The following is a 19,041-nucleotide window of genomic DNA, read 5'->3' on the forward strand; positions in this document are numbered from 1 at the left end:
ATATATTTTTCTTCTTCAAGACCATGAATTTCAGCCACAGTTCATACCCATCTACTTTGCAACAATGAAAAACAAACAATGACCTTGAATATTTTGCCCTCAGATTCATTAGTCTTTAAAGTATTAATTGAACAATTTAAATCTAGATGAGTGAAAGACTATGGAGACTTCTAGAATGTCACGTTAGGTCCTTTAGAATTGAAGAATTGTTTTTATAAAACATTTCTATTCCTTCTTATACCTTGACAATAATGTTACTCTGAATCTGTTTTAAAGAGGATAATGGCAGATTTACTTTAATTTGCACCCTTTTTTAAGTACATTTACCTAATATTTCTCAGTCTCTTGAAAACTTTTCTTTAGCTCAACATTCATTTAAATCACCAGACCTATTTGATGAAGCCGACATGAACATTTACTCGAAAACTCCTCAGAAAATTACTAATTTAACCTGTACTCTGGACGATCCATTGTAAAACTCAAACTGGATTTGCCAGGCCCCTCAAAACGGCTCATAACTCCGTTTGTACATTTATCTGGGAAGATACTCTCTGAAGGTAATTGTTCTTCCCAAATGTTTTCTTTAATTCAATCAGCAATACTTCCAAAGTCTTAATGAAAATGTGGCCAATTTGGTGAAATCCAAGTGACTATTTTGTTTTTGCATGCCAATGAGATTAAGAAAATAAGTATTTTAATTATTGTTATTGATTTTAAAAATCAGAGATGAAGAAAACAAACTTCTTTGTCCAAAGACATTTCTGCAAGTGAAATCGTCTGAAAAACTGACAGCTAGCCCCCTGTTTTAACCACTAAACCATAAAAAATGTAATACCGTGGGCAAACACTTGAGAGTTGTCACCTGCAGGAGTCCCCAGCACTGTTGCCCCATCAGGGCCATGGATCAGGGGAAGGAGCCAGTGGAGGGGAGTCAGCTGGGCCCTCAGCATCCTTCCTTCTTTGGTCAGAACCCGGTCCCAGCTGCTCCCTGTATCATCTTCTGGGGAAGCAGAGAATTCTTCTGGAGACACAACACATTGGGTGTTAAGGATGTCATTGTTCTTTTATAAACAGATGTTAGATCGTGTAACGGGCTTCTCAGGACAGGAGAAGCCACCTCAAGGGAAGGCAGAACTTCTCCAGGAGCTGAAGGTCATCCAGGGAGAGCAGAGTCAAGGGCTGCACAGCGTCAGCCGGCTCCTGCTCTCCATCTCATGGACACCTCGGTCCCCAATGCCTGACACCCCTCCCAGTGCCCCCCCAGGGGTTCCCATTGTATCCTCAGAGTCCCGAGCAAGCGCAGGACCGGTGCTCAGAGTGGCAGAGGGGCCGCCGAGCTGGAGAGCCCCGGGGCGCATGCACTGGGGGCGGAGTCCCTGATGCGGAAGTGGTGGCCACTGGAGTTTGTGTGGGGGGCTCGGGCAGTTTCTGGATCCTTCCTCCAGGATTTTCAGCGCGGGGAGCTCTCCTTTCTGCAGTGTGGAGGAGCGCTGGGCAGGAGCGGCGCTGAGGTAGGCGGTGGGCAGCGGGCTCGGCGTGGAGATCTCCGCCGCGTATGGCGGGAGCGCGGTGTCCGGGGCGGCGGATGGGACCGGGGGCCGGGGCTGCTGGCGGGCTGCTCCAGGCGGGGGAGCCCAACCTGAGGGGCAGAAGAGCGCCGCTTGGCCAGCCTGTCCCTGTGCCTTGGCGGGGCCCCACCTCAGCGGGGTCACACCCATCCGTGGTGCAGGGGGCGGCAGGGAGTCGCCTGCCCTGTGCGCCCGCCCTTGAGTTCGCGCCCCCCGGGACCCCGTCTAGGCCAGGTCGCGACATCTCTGGGTGAACGCTTTCCTCCGGAAGAGGGCCTGTGGTCAGCGCTCCTCTGCCTGACTCCGCTCAGGCTATTGGGCTCCTCATTGCCTTCATTAAACAAATGAACGGTTTCTACATCCTTGGGACCACCTTTATAGAAAAGCCTGATCGCATTCCTGGTTTCTGATAATTGATTCTATATTTGCAAGGTGAACTTTGAAGCCTGTGAATTGTTGTAAACTGCATTTAATGAAAGGAGCTTTAAACAATCTTTGGTGCAAATTGTGTAGCTTCCTAATACTAACTCACCTTCTGTTAACATAGACTGATGACTAATCAATTGATGGTTGACATAATGTGTATGGAATTTTGGTTTCAGTTGAAAAGATTTTCTTGGCAGTCGGTGCTAAAATTAAAATCGGATAAAGAGGAGGATTTTGGAAGTTGTATGTAGTGTCTGTTTTGTCTCCGTACTCATTTAGAATTGTAAGAATTTAGATTTGGAAAGCCCATAGAACAAGAAGTTTGAAATTTTGATTTGACTGACAAGGGGAAAGGTCAAAAGGTCAAATACGGTAGGATGTCATTTATATAATATTCTAGAAAAGATAAACCATAGGGAAAGACAACAGATCGTTAGTTGTCATTAGTTTTCATATTTAGTTAATCATTTAGTTTAATAGTTTAATCATTAGTTTTAATATTTCTTATTAAAAAATACATTTTAATGATAGCATCCTAATTATGCTTTTGGGTGATACCAGAAGTTGATAACCTATTAAATTCTGCAGTAGGAAGAAATGACATGTTGGTTATTGGCGTCTTTGAAGTGTAAGTATTGGCGGTAATGAAACTTGTAAATGAGCTTTTTTGGATTCTGAACTACTGATTTTTTTACTAGATCCTGTTGGACGTGGCATGTTACAAGTTTCAAAAAGCTCTTTAAATTATTGTAGCAGGCTGAAGCTATTAAATTATAATGTAAGCTCTTTATAGATGAAACAGGCAAAAATACAAAAAGCCATTCATCAATTTATCTTTGTTAAAAAATCAAGTAAATCTTACCATACACATGAATAACTTTTGGCTAGACAGACCTGAACTTGACAAGATGGACTCATTGGTATGGGGAACTTCTTTTGGAATGTTAAAATGGGAGAGGATATATAAATTTTACCTGAGGGTGACCCAAGTCGATATGGCAGGTTTAGTTGCTTTTACACTCTTTCTGAGTTATGATCTTGATTAAAAACCTGGTCATAGACATTCCATTTGGACCATTTTACGTATCAATATAATAAGATGTCTTATTTCTCTGATACTTTCTGATTTCAGGGTGTCTGGGAAAAACAGTTTCTCAACATAGGTACTTTGGAATATAATTTTTGATTGTTGACTTATTGAATCATAGAATTGTTGAGTTGGAAATAATTTTAGTGGTTTAGAGCCTAACCTCTTCAATTTCCAGGAAATGGAACGTGAGGTTTCTTGAGTTAAGTCGTCCACAGTCAGACTGCTACTTTAGTGGCAGAGTTGGAACTAAATGCTCAGATTGCTTGTCTCCAGATTCCTAGTACAGTGCTCTCTGTGCTGCGTACTATTAAGTAGACAAATCAATGAGTTACCTTCTCATATCATATACATAGCCAGCAGGGTCGATTATTTCCCATATGCATTTCTTTCCTTTCTTTTTTAAATAACTACTAACCACAATTAATTTATTCCCCTGCCATGTTTAATGACCATCCTTGTGTGTGTCTCCTCGAGCACACGTGTGAACTCCCTAGAATGGACACCTGCCTGTGATTGGATTGTTGGGCCAGAGGCTGATGTGCATCAGCCTCTTGATGAGCTGCAGCCAAATCATCCTCTGAAGTTTTAACAATTTCCATTCCCTCCAACAGTGTTTGAGTCATCCTTGCCCTGGGAATGGTCAGATTGGCATTGTCAGATTTTTAAATTTTGGCCAATCTGATGGGTGAGGAATGAAGTATTTGTTTTCCTCTTTTGACAAACGCATAGAGCTGTGCAACTACCAAAATTGAGATACAGAACAGTTCCAGCACCCAGAACTCCCTTGAGCTGCTCTTTTCTAGTCAACTCTTCCCTCAAACTTAACCCCTGGTGGCTAATGATCTGTTGTCTTTCTCTATGGTTTGTCTTTTCTGGAATATCATATAAATGGAATCCTACAGTATTTGGCCTTTTGAGTCTGGTTTCTTTCATTTAGCATGATACATTTATTTGAGTGTTCATCCATGTTGTTGACTGTATCAGCAGCTCCTTCTGTTTTATTGCTGAATGTAGTATCCATTGTATGAATTTACCACAGTTTATCCCTCCACCAGTTGAAGGACATTTGAGTTATTTTCACTTTTGTCTTTTTTGACTATGAATAAAGCTGCTATAAATCTTTATGATTTGAGAAGGCAAACAAGTTTTTGCATGAACATGTCTTCTTCTCCTGGGTAAGCACATAGAAGTGGAATTGCTGGGTCATATGGTATGTGCATGTTTAACTTTATTTTAAAAACTCTTTGTGGTAGCAAAGTCATGGCCCACAAAGATGTCCTAATCCCTGAACCTGGGAATACATTGGTTTACTTGTCAAAGGTGAATTAAATTTGCAGACGGAATTAAGGTTGCTGATCAACTGACTTTAAAATAGGGAGAGGATCCTGGATTATCCAGGTGGGCCCAGTGCATCACAAAGGCCCTTAAAAGGGAAAGAGAAGCAGTAGAGTAGAAAAAGATCCAAGGGAAGCAGGGCCAGAGAGATGCCGAGTTCTTGGTTTTGAGGGTGGAGGAGGGGGGCATAGGCTAAGGAATGTGGTGGTCTCTAGAAGCTTGAAAAGGCTAGGAAATGGATTAAGCTTTAAAGTCCCCCCAAAAGAACCTAGCTCTGCCAACACCTTGATTATAGCCCAAAGAGACCCGTGTCAGACTGCTAACCTACAGTACTGTAAAACAATAAATCTGAGTTGATTTAAGCCATGAAATTTGTGCTAATTTGTTACAGCAGCATAATAAACTCCACTTTAAAACTGTTTTCCAAAGAGGCTGAACCACTTTGTGTTCCCACCAGCAATGTAGGGGTGTTCCAGTTACTTTCCATCCTCATCAACACTTGGTATGCTCAACCTCTTTAATTCTAGTCATTCCAGTATGTACATAGCAGGATCTCAATGTGGTTTTTATGTGCCTTTTTCTCATGATTAACGACCTTGAGCATCTTTTCATGTGCTTATTTGCCATCTGCGTATCTTCTTTGGTGAAGTGTCCAAATCTGTGACCATTTTAAACTTGAATTTTCTTATTGCCGAGTTTTGAGAGTTCTTTATAGTCCTGTCAGATATGTGATTTGCAAAGATCTTCTCCCAGTCTGTGGCTTGCCTTCTCCAGCCTCCCACGAGTGTCTTTGTAACGTCTGTGTAACATAACTCGAGAGGTTTCACATGACCTTATCTTCCTTCATTGGGAAACAGAGTGAAGTTGGAGCACGAGAGTCCAATCAGACCTTGATCAGAGTTGGGTCTGGGTCTCAGTTTTAGTAAACCCAGGCCTTCCACTTTCCCCCTGTTCCTGTTTGCGGTGCTCCCCTCCCCCGCACAGGGGTCTGGTCCTAAGTCTGGTAGATCTCTGTCTCCTCAGGTTTGGGAGCCCACAGAAAACTTAGCTACGCCCGTCAGACATCTCAGCGTAGCTCTCCAGCCTCCTACCTTACATTGTTCACAATATGGCAAATTCCCAAAAGGTCACACTAGCAGTATGTTTGACTTAGGCCACTTCCACCACTTCTGGAGGTTTCGCTTTGCTTTGTGGAAGCTTTTGGCCTATTTCCCCAGATTCCTGTGTGGCACCAAAACTTAACACAGGTGCTGTGAGGAAGAGCAGTTGTGTGTCTGAGAGCCTTCAGGTTTCCTCTGCCACACCAAACTAGAAGTTTGGCTAGTTTCTCTTTTCCCTAGCCGAGGCTCTGACTGAGCAAGCCAGAGTCTCGGCAAGCACCTAGAATCAGAAAATGCCTGCAGGGGAAAGAAAGATAAAAATCCCTGCTCACATAAAAGAGTTTTCTTCTTTCTGGAATTTTAGTTGGTTGGTTCTGAAGTTCTCTGATGCTCTAAAAATATATTTATAATTTATCTGGCTTTGTCCAGTTTTGCAGCAGGAGTGTTTTCCTGTCCTAGTCTCCTCTAAACCAGAAGTTCCCTTGTCATTAGTTTTTAACTCCATCAGTTATACCCTGTCAATATTATTATTGTTTGGTAAAGTCATGCTTTCAATGATTTATTCAGACGTTTACCCTTTTTTATCCTCACGATCCATTTTTACATCTTAGCATTTCTTCTTCTATCAATTTCTTCTTAAAGTACATTCTTTTTCACTTTTTAAATTTTTGCTTTGAGGAAGATTAGCCCTGGGCTAACATCTTTTCCTATCTTCTGCTATTTTGCATGTGGGTCACCACCACGGCATGGCTGATGAGTGCTGTAGGTCCACACCTGAGATCCAAACCCATGAACCCAGGCAACCAAAGTGGTGCGTGGTGAACTTAAACCAATACACCAGGTGGCTGGCTCCCTTAAAGTACATTCCTTCGATGTTCCTTAATGAGCATTTGTTGGTGGTAATACTCTTAGTAAATGTTTGCATAAAAATATCTTTAATTCACCCCGGTTCTTGAGATATGGTTTGATTGGGTATACACTGAAAGTGATCGTCTCTCTGTACCCTGAAGAATTAATCCAACTCTCTCTTGCCTTCTGTTGTTAAGACACGTATCATGGGTCTAAGTGTAAGTCTCCATAAGTGTTCTGTCCCTCTGCGGGGCTTTGAATATCTTCTTTTGTATTTGGTGTTCTTTGGTTTCCCTGGATGGATCTGACTCTAGATTTATTTTTTTAATTCTGCTTGAGATGTATTCAGCTGCCTGAAGCTAGAGTAGAAGAATTTTATCAATTCTGGAAATTTCTGTTATTATGTCTGAATATTCCTTTAAATCATATATATATTTATATTTTTTAATTCAAATATATATACACATACTTATTTATACACATTCAATATATATTCATTAAATATATATTTATATTATTTAACTCAATGTATTATATTATTCAATATAATGATTTATGTTATTCAAAAAATACATATATTATTCATATATATAGTTTCCTTTACTTGACCAAACTCAAGCCAGGCTCCTTTGAGCCCTCTTCTTCACTAGGCCTTGATCTTGGTCTATAATAACTACAGCCTCTCAGCACAAATGGTTTCACCCCACACACACACATTAAAGAATTAAACACTGACATAGTTTCTAACAGCTCAAATCCACATCCCTACGATGACCCCTGCCCCCTTATAGTGCCTGCCTGAGAAAGCTCAAGGCAGCCAAAAGAATTGACTGTTTGTTCTGGCCAACACTCGATCATTGGCCCCTGACATCCCTTTCTTAGAGCATTTACCCAAAAGTGCTTACAACTGTGAATCTTTCCTCTGTCTTTTTGAGTTGTGTATGTGTCTCCTATAACTGCATTTCTCAAGGTTCTGAGAGCCATTCCTTGAGAGGAGGACAGGGTGTCTGTCTCCCAGACTCTGTGAGAGGAGAGAAGTTAAACTTTGATCATTTCCAACTAGCAGACACAACTGGCCAGATCACACTGCACTGACCAACACTCTGTAGCTGTTCCCTCCCTGACTCTACTGAGCCCCTGCTCACCCCTCTGCCTGCTCCCTCATTCTCTCTTTCAAATGCCCCGTCACCTCTGTACAAATCCAATTGAATTCAGCCCTGTTCCCTCTTCCCTACTGCAGTGGTATATTACTGATTAAAATCTGTTTTGATCTTTTTAACTAGATTCTGGCTTTGTGTATACTCTACATTTAACACACATCCTGATAATCTCATGCATATGCATATATATGCATATACCAACACAACCATGGGCCCTCCAGGACCAGTTCAGCTGACCCCATCTCATCAACAGAGTAGTTCCGCATTTTCTTTCAGGAACTGACACCCCTCGTCCAGTTCAGGCCAGTTGAGACCACCAACCCATCAACCGGGCCTGCGCAAATGCTTGATAAGTGACCTTTTTGACATCGAACTAAAAGCTCCATCCTCAGATCATGGTAACACTGCCAATTTGTGAACACACATCTGATGAAGAGCCATGAAGCTTGACTTTGCTTGCGCAGATCATCAATTACCTCACTTCTCCTTACTTCCAATCATCTGCCTCCACACATCAGATCACCCTGCCCTTCATCCCATAAATTGTGCCCCAAGACCTGGATCAGGGAGACAGATCTGAGACAGACACGTGCCCCATCTCCTTGCAGATCAATCTCACAAAATAAAGCTACAATTCTTTCCCCAAAGGCTAATGCCAGAATAATTACCTTTTTTAATGTAGATTGGGCAAGAGAACCTCAATATTGTGCGGTAACATCAATACATATATATATACTTAATGGATGTTTTATCTTCTTTTTCTTTTTCTTTGCTGAGGAGGATTCACCCTGAGCTAATATCTGTTGCCAATCTTCTTTTTCAAAGGAAGATTCACTCTGAGCTAACCTCTGTGCCAACCTTCCTCTATTTTGTATGTGGGTTGCCACCACAGCCTGGCCCACTGATGAGTGGTGTAGGTCCATGCCCAGGAACTGAACCTGGGCCGCTGAAGTGGAGTTCTCTGAATTTAACCACTAGGCCATGGGTCTGACCCATCTCTAATAGTTTTGATGATGTTGCTAGAGATGTAATTGAAGTTTCACTATGATCTCTGGATTCCCTTGCTGCTCCTTTAGTCCCTCACTTCAGTGTATGTGTTTCTTGCTCCATCTTTCATGCTAGAGGAATTCCTCAAATATCTAGTGGTCCTTGGCTACCCATTCGTATTTCTGTGATGAGGAGGAAACAGCTGAGTATGATCTCTGTGGGCTTGATGGGGCCTGTGTCTGTCTGGACTCAGTGTTTCTTCAGGGGTGTAGAGTGTTGACATAAACAAGCAAACAATGTTGGTACCCACACTGATCTCTAACAACATACTTATTCCACACATTCTCACAATGACAAACATCCTCTGAACACTTGGAAATGCTGACAACACACACACACACACACACACACACACACACACATATACACACTATTTGCAAATGACCAGCAGCATTCAGCCTGTAAACTGCACCTGATAATGCACACTGATCATCAGAACATACACACAAACTCACACACATACAGACCACTCACTGTCTCAGAGCCCACAGTGACTTGAACTCTAAACACACACAGACATCAACAAAACACACATTCACATAGATGCTATAATAGCCATGCACCCTGTGACCATACAGAATTGCTGAACACACACACATCCACACAACGAGGAACGTGGCCGTGCACGTGTGGGCTTGATCAGGGGTTTTTTCACACCTCAGCATCAACATGGACACCCCGGGGCGAGAGGGAGAGGCAGAGGGAACAGGGAGAACATGTGGGGAGCAGACAGGAGGCACTTGCATAAAGCAAATATGATACCTGCAAAGCTGGTTCCTAAATGACATATGACTCAAGGGTATGAGGAGCCAAGAGGATCTGAAATGGTACAAAGGAGGTGACTGATACAAACCCATCACAAGATATTGAAATGTAAGGGACAGTGATATTTTAAAAGGCACTGAGGAGAGTTCATCAAAGCTTAGATATCATTCCAGACAATGAGTGACATGGAATTCTGGCCAAAGAACAGCCATTATTGCTGTTAAAATTCCTATTTAAATGTTTCTTATAAAATTATACTCATTGAAAAATGACAAATATTCATTGATTTAAAACATTTCAGGATAAAATTACTGCAGGTTCCACTTTTATTGAGTAGCTTTCCTCGGGCAGCTATAAAAGCTGGATAAAGCACACAGAACAGCTACTTGAAGGGTCAGAGAACATCCCGTGCAGGCAGGACTTGGGGGTCTATAATCTCTGAGATGAGGGAAGCACAAGATTGTGAGCACCAGCTCCATGCAGCTTCTCCCCTATGGCATTTGCTATTTCAACAGTGAGAGAAGAGAGTCTGAGTAGAAAGAGGAGGAAAAATGAAATGAAATTTGGTTCCAGCAAAGTCCAGTAACTTCTGCTTCCAGTCAGATGTGGTAAAGGCAGAGCAATAATTAAACATTGATTTAATAAATACAGTGTGTTTGAAAACACCAAAGGGCTGTGGAAGAAACAGGACTAGATGAAATAAAATTTCAAAAAGGGAAGAGCCTTTTTAGGTGAGATTGTCAGACATACCCTCACCTGGGGGAATTTGCGTAATCTGGACTGTGGTAATCAGACTTGTGTTAGCAGAAGACAATAGTAAGTATAATCTGTCATATTGATCTATGTTAGCTTTTTAATATCACAAGTTTTGTTTCCCTGTTAAATTTTATTGCCTCCACTAGAAGACTCTGTGAAGGGAAGGACATTGTATCATTTGCCACGTGATCTCCAGAACATTCTTCAGTTGGGGCTGTATGACTACTATAAATATTTGTTAATTGTTGGTTTCATGAATGCTATGGACTGAATGTCTATGTAACCCAATTTCATACGTTAAAATCCTAACCCCTGACATGATGGTATTTGAAAGTGGAGCCTTTGGGAGTTAATTAGGTTAGGTGAGGCCATGAGTGTGAAGCCCCCATGATGGGATTAGTGCCCTTATATGGAGATGGAGGGCCAGAACTCTCTCTGCCAGATGAGGGTAGAGCAACAAGCTGTCCTTCTGCAAAACAGGAAGACAGGTCTCACCAAAAACAAATCAGCTGGAACCTAGATCTTGAACATCCCAGTCTTGAGAACTCTAAGGAATGCATTTCTGTTGTTAAAAGTGCCCAGTCTAGGGACAGTCCAGTGGCGCAGTGGCTAAGTGTGTGTGCTCCACTTCGGCGGCCTGAGGGTTTGCAGGATCGGATCCCGGGTGCACACTGACGCACTGCTTGTCAAGCCGTGCTGTGGCAGCGTCCCATATAAAAAGTAGAGGAAGATGGGCACAGATGTTAACCCAGGGCCAATCTTCCTCAGCAAAGATGAGGAGGATTGGCATCAGATCTTAGCTCAGGGCTGATCTTCCTCACACACACACACACACACACACACACACACACAAACCCAAAAGTGCCCAGTCTAGGGGCCTGCCCCACCACCTAGTGGTTAAGTTTAGTGAGCTCCTCTCTGGTAGTCTGGGTTCGGTTCCTGGACACAGACCTACGCCACTCATCAGCAGCCATGCTGTGGGGGTGACCAACATACAAAATAGAGGAAGACTGGCATGGATGTTAGCTCATGGTGACTCTTCCTCAGCAAAAATATAAATAAAGAACCCAGTCTATGGTATTTTTGTTACAGCATCCCATACTGACTAGGACACTGAGTGTGTGAATAAGTTCATCTAGATCGATGATCCTTCTTCCACATGACACATTATTGCCAATGATTCCTAATTTGGTGTGAGTCAAATGTCCCTTAAGGATCATAAAGACGTTAGGGACCTTCTCCGTAGTTATGTACATATTGATACGCATGAAAACGTTGCATCAAGTGCTTTATCGACGCCTTAGTCTCGCACCTCATCCCATTAGCCTTCAACGAACCTCAGTGTTACAGCCAGTGCTTTGGGAATTAGAGGAAAGTCCCTGGACGGAAGAGGGGCTGGTGTCCATCGTGCAGCTCCTGTCCTCTGCCCAGCCAGCTCCAGCGGAGGGTCAATTTATAAGATGGGCTTTCCTCCAGGCAGCTCTGTCTTTCTCCCAGCCTGTTCTCATATAGGATGATCTCACCAAGAGCAATGAGTGGAAATTGGAAGGGAAGAGCTACAGAAGGCATCTGCCAGGGGAAATTCTTTGTGGTTACATGATCTAGAATATGGACACCCGGTTGCTCTAAGGGGTCCTGAAAATGGAACCCTTCCCATGTCTGCAATATCCCTCTATGTCCTCTTTCCCCACCATCTCTCTGTTCTTGGTGGCAAAATTCCCTTGGCAACGACAATATAAAAATGCAAATAGGGGGCCGGCCCCGTGGCTTGGTGGTTAAGTGCGTGCGCTCTGATGCTGGTGGCCTGGGTTCGGATCCCGGGCGCGCACCGAGGCACCACTTCTCCGTCCATCCTGAGGCCGAGTCCCACATACAGCAACTAGAAGGATGTGCAGCTATGACATACAACTATCTACTGGGGCTTTGGGGGGAAAAAATAAATAAATAAAATCTTTAAAAAAAAAAAAAAAAAAAAAAAATGCAAATAGGGAATGGTCCATTTCCAGTCTCAGAATTCTGTGAAATTTTACTGCCTATCCCCAGTCCCTCAGGACTAACGCCCTTTTTACTCTTTTAAGATTAGATCACATTTTAATCTCCTTGAATCAGAGTTTTCTCTCATCCTTGTTATGTATATACATTTTCTAACACAGAATATTGAAAACATTATTTTTGGCCCTACAATTTCCAGATTAATTCATAGCTATTTTCTGATGGATGCATGCATTTTTAATTATGTTTATAACTCCATTAACTATAGAAATTGACTACATGCTGAGTAGTAATGTACTAATACAGGAAAATGGCCCATTTTTATTCATCATAAAGTTTCATGTTTTCATCAAGACAAATACACGAATACTTAATTATTCAGCAAAAACTCTTACTGTGTACATGTAAGCAATAATAAATCTATTGGAGTTGGTTTACCTTGTCGATTATTCCTTGTTTCTGAATTGTCCCTTCAGCATTTCCATGAACATTTTAGAATCCTGCATCCTTATCCTACCATTTTAAATACTAGGTCATTGACAAAAGTCCACATGACTTATCCAGTTGTGTGCTAGTGTGTCCTTTGTAGGGTGTCTTTCTGGGTACGTTTTCCAATGTGAACTCCAGCTGATGGCCTTGTGACACTGACGTAAATACTGGTGTCTCCACATATCATGGGGCCAGTGGTGTGTGGTCCTTTACGGAGTCATATATAACCTAATACTTTTCATTCAATCAGTGTAAACAATGCTATGGAAAGTAGATTGGGGACAATTAATAAAAGAAGATTGATTATGAACATGCTGTTAGGGAGAAAAATTGAACCTCTGGCTATAAAGGTTTATGTTTATGCAATTAATCAGCCACCCTAACAGACCCCGTTCATAGGCAGGGCTATATACATATATACATTAGATTAAGATTATATCATCCATTAGTTTGAATATGCTTTTGTAAAGTATGCCTTGTTTCTCTTGCCCTTTCATACTGGGAGAAATACGGAATAGATAGAAAATGACTGGCTTACTCTGGTCCTAACTCAGATCACGTAGGGCTTGAATCGTTGAACAAATGAGCCATTAACGGCGGCTACACCACTGGGATTTCCTGATCTAACATCGGTTATACACCCTATTGTGGATATGGACTCTAGAATAGGATTGTGCTGTTATCCTCAGGGTAACTTGTTCTGTTGATCAATATTTTGGATCAATATGTGATAAAATATTTTGACTAGCTGGTCTAGATTTTAATCACTCGGTGGTTATTTTCTTCCCTGAGGTCACCCCAACCAAAATTCTTAGTCCATTTAAGTTTTGTTATCCCTTGATTTGGCTTACCTTTGTTTTTTTTTAATTAATTGAAGCTCCATAGGGTCTTCTCGCCTTATTTTGTCATTCCCACCTCTTCAGGGAAAGGTTAATTTCACTGTTTAAATGTAAGAGAGAGTAAAACCCTCGAGTGGCCCTTCATACAAGTTCTCGTTTAGACAACAAATGATGATGTTGCCTTTGCAAGGTCTGGTCACCGCGGCTTTTACACCGTGTCACTGAGCAAGCAGTGCCTGTAACACCAGAAATGCCAGAGGAGGTGCTTTTTCTAAACAGGTGGGGGCTGTGTTTGTCGATTTTCTTTTACTTTTTAAAGCTTTCCTTGAATGCCTACCTGTGTTGGGTTAACAATTAATATAATAAATAATTATTGGGTTGAATTTATTTTATTGTTAACTTTTGGTGATTATGTGTTCTGATATAAGATTATGCAAGGAGAAACAACTCTTATTTCTCATAGTAACAGTACTACTTCTATGAATTAATAGATTAATGCAGTATTAGATTAGGAGTTAGTTTCTGTGACTGAAATTAAGTATATTGTCGAACCCGAAGGCTTTCTTAATTGGTGGCTGAATTTAGGCCAACGAGGGTATTGTTTGTACTCCCTCTCTAAGGAAGGTTGTATCCTGTATCTAAAAGGCTGTACCTCTTTAGGGCTGGGTCTGGAGGAGGGAGGAGGCTGGACAAGTGTGGAGCTGGCTCTGGCCCAGAGGGATGAGCAAGAGACACAGGGCACCTGCTGCCACACACAGCCGCAGCAGACATCACTCATCAGTCACGACATGCTTGGCTGCAGAGCCAAGAGAGCCCCCAGTCCTCAACAAGGTGCACTCCGAAGCCACTCCCGGGCAGAGCAGGGGACTGTGATGAACCCATTTGCAGTCCCTGCTCCCCTAAGACGTGCTGCAGGCCTCCTCTCCCCACTTACCTCAGCAGCTCCTCACTGTCCTCGGGACTCAGGCCTTCAAGGCCCGCCAGCAGGCTGTTCCAGCACTTCTCCTTCCTTATCATCGTCTCCCCTCTCCGCTCCCACTCTAGTTCCAGGGCAAGATACTTGTGGCTCCTGAGTGCTGCTCCTTGTCCTGGAAGGCCCTTCCTTCACCCCATCCACCCTGTGCACTCCTACTTACCCTTCAAGACTCGACTCCAGTGATGCCTCCTCAGGAAGCCCTCCCTGATGCTCCATCTTCCCAGGCATGCTCTAGGCCACCACTCTGCCTCCTGCCCACGTCCATCACTGCCGGGAACCTTGCTGGGCCCTTGTCTGGTCTCCACGTCCAGCCTAGCCCCTAAGGGGGGGAGGAAATGCTTAGGCTCAGGCAGTGGAGCAGACTCCTGGACCGTGGTGACACTCCCCACCCAAGGAGAGGTCATTCATTGACCCACTTCCAGCTTGGGCCCAAAGCAGCTCAGGGGGAGCCAGGACACAGGGAGGCTGGCTCTGGGCTCCACAGGTCACAGGGTCAGCCTAGAGAAAGGGCACAAGGGGCCACACAAAGGGCCTCAGGACAGAACTCCAAGTCAACAATACCCTTGCCAAGGGCAGCAGGGGCCAAAGGCAGCTGCACAGGCCGCAGGAGGTTCTGGTGAGCTTTTCATCTGCTCAGAGAGGCCCAGGGCTGGATAGAAGGAGCTCAGGAGGCCCTTCTGAGGTGGAGGCCACCTCGGGGGCATGTAAGCAGAAGCTGAGTTTCCCACAGTAAGTGGAATCTGAAGAGGTGACCCTCAGACCCCTGGCAGCTCTAACGTCTCCGAGATGGAAGTCAGTCCCCTCAGTCACAGCCTCTAGCTGCCCCCTCATAGGGCTGTGCCTCTCAAACACAGCTCCCAAGGTGAGTGGAGGCTGAGGGTGAATCAAACTTCCTACCCGTGAGAACCTCTGTGATCCCGGCCTCCCACAAGGGGCCAAGGATGATGAGCAAGGGACAGAGGGACTGACCCACACGACTTCCCCATGGATTCTGAACATGCTTGTGATTCACGGGGCCAATTAGTATCTGTCCTCCTCTCCACTCCTCTCTCCCCAAAAGGACATGTCAGTGTTTACTATGACATCCACAGACACATCAAGGGCATCTGGGAAGAGTCATGTGTACATCTGGAGAGAAAGGAACTGTGAAAACCAGTAATATCTGCATCCATGTGTGCAGATACTGACATCCACATACAGCTGTCACATTCCTCCAGCAGCCCTGGAATACTCCGCAATCACGCTGACAGGTTTTGGCACATGGGAGCCAAACCAACTGGTGCTGTCCCCGAATGCCACCACTGCTGGGGTCTACCTTGAGATTGGGGGGAGCCTGGGTGCCATGCCCCATCTCACAAAATTCTGGCTGGTGTCCAGGAGGGTCTCACAGCCTTTGAGGATCATGCACTCCATGGCTATGTTTTCCTGGATGCTCTCTGTCTCGTTTACTTCATTGTTCATTATCCTGTGGGGACAGAAAATAAGCCAGAGACAGGCTGTCCCCACCTCTCAGGGAGAAGGGAATGCCGGGCCTCTGGCCAGACGTAGGAAGAAGGCCTGGCACCCAGGATGCTCAGGTGGAGCCTGTGGTCATGAAGGGGGAGAGAGCATGCATATTGAATACCTGCTGTGCTGGACACTCTATGGGCATGATCTCACATCATCCTTCTGACAGCCCAAGGAGACAGATGGTTTTATTTCAGAGAGACGGAAATGGAGATTAATAGCTAGAAAGCAGGTCTGATCTAAAAGTCTGAACAATGTCCTTGAGGACACATGCCTGGGGAGCCCATTCCGGGGCCATGGCAGTAAGGGCCCCAGCTGGGAGGAAGCCACACCTGCGGGCACCAGGGGCCCATGGCCTGGAGGGCCCAGGCCCTAACAGACCCCAGCTGTGGGCTGCGTGGAGAATGGGGTTAGAGCCAGACCCTGACCCAGCGGACCACAGGCTGTCCAGCTCCGCACAGCAGGCAGTGTGGGAAGGTGAGGGGGAGCTCCGAGTCCTAAGCCCACCTCCAGTCCCTTCCTCCTGTCGGCTTAGAGCCTCAAGCTCTGGGCTCTTGCCCCAGACAAGACCCTAGACGAGGCTCCACGTTGGAGTCTGAGATCAGAAGTGCTGTGGGTGTCCGTCCTCAGCCCTGCTCGTGGGAGTGCTGGGAGCTGAGAGAACCAGTCTCCATCTGCTTTCTCTCTCTCTCTCTCCCTCTCTACATTGCTGCTCTCTCTCTGACTTGCTTCACCACTGTCTCTCTCCTTCCCCATCTTTGCCTCTGTTCCTCTCCCCCTACCTCTCCCTGCTGCAGATTTCCAGGCACATTCTGACACTGCACGAGCTCCTGGCCCACTTTTTACGAGCACATCGAGCCAACAGCCTGGACGACACCAGGGCTAAAATGGAGGAGCTGTCTGGGTGAATACGGCTTCCGGGTGCCCTCGCCAGTGGACAAGCCAGGGTTGAGGATGCTCCCCAGAGGGAGTTTGCTGACCCCCAGATGGTAAAAGCTCATGTTCAGGTTACGATCCCAAGTGGTGAGTGTTGTGGGACCCCCAGCTTGCCCCACCTGCAAGCAGGGCCCCCGGAGCGATCTGAGGAGTTCACAGCTCAAGCTCAGGGGGCACTTGGTGGGATGGTGTGGGTGCTGTGCTGTCCTTGGCACAGATGGGGTTCGAAGAAGGGCCCTGGGTACTCACGTGAGCCCACCTGCCAGAATGGGGAATCACAGGCACTCTGCCAACTTCCTCTGTCTGACTCCAGTGTCATCGTGTCACAATCTGTGGTTTAGGAGCCCCAGAGGGGGCCCTGGGTGATGGGCCTTCATGTGCCCAAGGCTGCAGTCAACAGCAGGCAATGTCATGGATGGAGAAGCCCATGACTAGTCCAGTGTCAGTGGCCCCAGCCCTCTGGTCAAGGCCCCTCCCTTGCCCCTCTTTCAGTCACCAAAGTACGGGGCAACCTTCCTCTGCTGGGGCAGAAGCAGAGGGGCCGGGAAGGAGGTGCCTACAACAACCCAGGCAGCAGTTGACGGTGGCCTGTACCAGGTGGTGGCAGTGGAGGCGAGGAGGAGGTTCAGATTCTGGGTGTGTTTTGAAGATGGAACCAACAGGAGTTTCTGATGCATTAGATGTGAGGAGAGAGAAGACGGGAGTCAAGTGTGAGTCCAGCGTTTTTGGCTGAGCAAGCAGAAGGTTGGAGTTGCTGCTAACTGGGATGGAGAAAGGTGCAGGAAGGGCAGGTGTGGAGGGGGAGTCTTTCTTGCTTCACTGGAGCTTTACTGGGGTCATGTTGAACTTGAGATGGACAACAATGGTGGAGAGGACAAGAAGAGAGGAGGGCGTTTGAGTCTGGGGTTTCAGGGAGGGAGCCATTCAGGAACCATCAGCTCGGAGATGGTATTTAAAGTCACAAGATTGGTGAGCTCACCAGGGGAGTGAGTTTAGGCAGGAACGAAATGCGCACCAAGAGCTGAGCCCTGGGGTCTCCACCTTATGAAGGCCAAGAGATGATGAGCAGCCTCGTAGTCAGTGTTGGGCTGCCACAAACTGCAAAGGAGTGTCGGTGTGCAGTATGTGAGGTCCAGTACCCAGCCCTGCCAACCACTCAGTGCCCTAGATGGCTTCCCGAATCCAGCAAAAGGCAGCCAGTAGGGCCACGGATCCCAGCTGGGTAGAGGGAGGACAATGCTGGACCAGGGCAGGGCACAGGCCCCGGAGTGGAGGTTCATTCAGGGAGCAAATGTAATCGGAGCGTGATTGCAGACTAACAAAAACCATTGTGGGGTGGGGACCCCAGTCTTCTCATGCCCCAAGGAGCCAAATCCTGCACACTTCCCCAAGGAGAAGACTTGGGGCTCCAGCGAGGCTCCACGTCACTGCGGGATGCCCTGTTCCCCTGCGGGCAGGAGTGAGGAAGACACATGTGTGCCAAGCCCTTTGTCCCAAGACCCTGATCCCCTTTCCTGAAGCCTACTCCTCCATTGTCCCACCTGATCACCTGCACCTGGCCTGAACCCAGCCCTAGTAGCACAGAAGAGGGTTTTCCTGTCACCCTGACAGCAGCCCTTTCATTCTTCTCTCTCCTTCCCTTTGGGGACTGAGGAAGGCTCCCAGCCCGGCAAGAAGCCATCAGATAACCTATCCTCCTTGGCTGTGCTCAGAAACACTCCTCCCCCTGGGGCTGACTCTCTCCTACCTCTAGCCTTTGTCCCGCTTTTTCTCCTGAACCTCATCTCTTGGGCTCACTGTAACCCAGGTCATCACTTTCAGTCCCCCCGGGAGCCTGTGGCCCTGGGAACTCCTCCCCAGCTTCGTGGACAGTGTGGCTCTCAGTACAAACCCCAGCCGGGGCTGGCAGTAGTCCTGAGCAGCTGCAGCTGGCACTTGTCTAAGAGTGAAACTAGTGTTGCTAGTCTGGAATCGCCATCTTGTTTTTTGCAAATACAGCCCTCCTCAACAAAATCCCCACCCTCTTCAAAAGAAATGGTTCTGCTTACCTTTGCTAACCTCCAAAAACGAGTCCATATCCAGCGAATTAGCATATCCTTGAAATCCTAGAACAGGGCTAGGGCCTGGGCTGCTAAGAAGAGCATTGCTTGGAGGGAGGGACTGAGGCTCCTAAGGAAGAAACCCCATCTCCATGCCCCAGTCTGATA

This window comes from Diceros bicornis (assembly GCF_020826845.1).
Source record: "Diceros bicornis minor isolate mBicDic1 chromosome 1 unlocalized genomic scaffold, mDicBic1.mat.cur SUPER_1_unloc_2, whole genome shotgun sequence".
NCBI classification, from domain to species: Eukaryota; Metazoa; Chordata; class Mammalia; order Perissodactyla; family Rhinocerotidae; genus Diceros; species Diceros bicornis.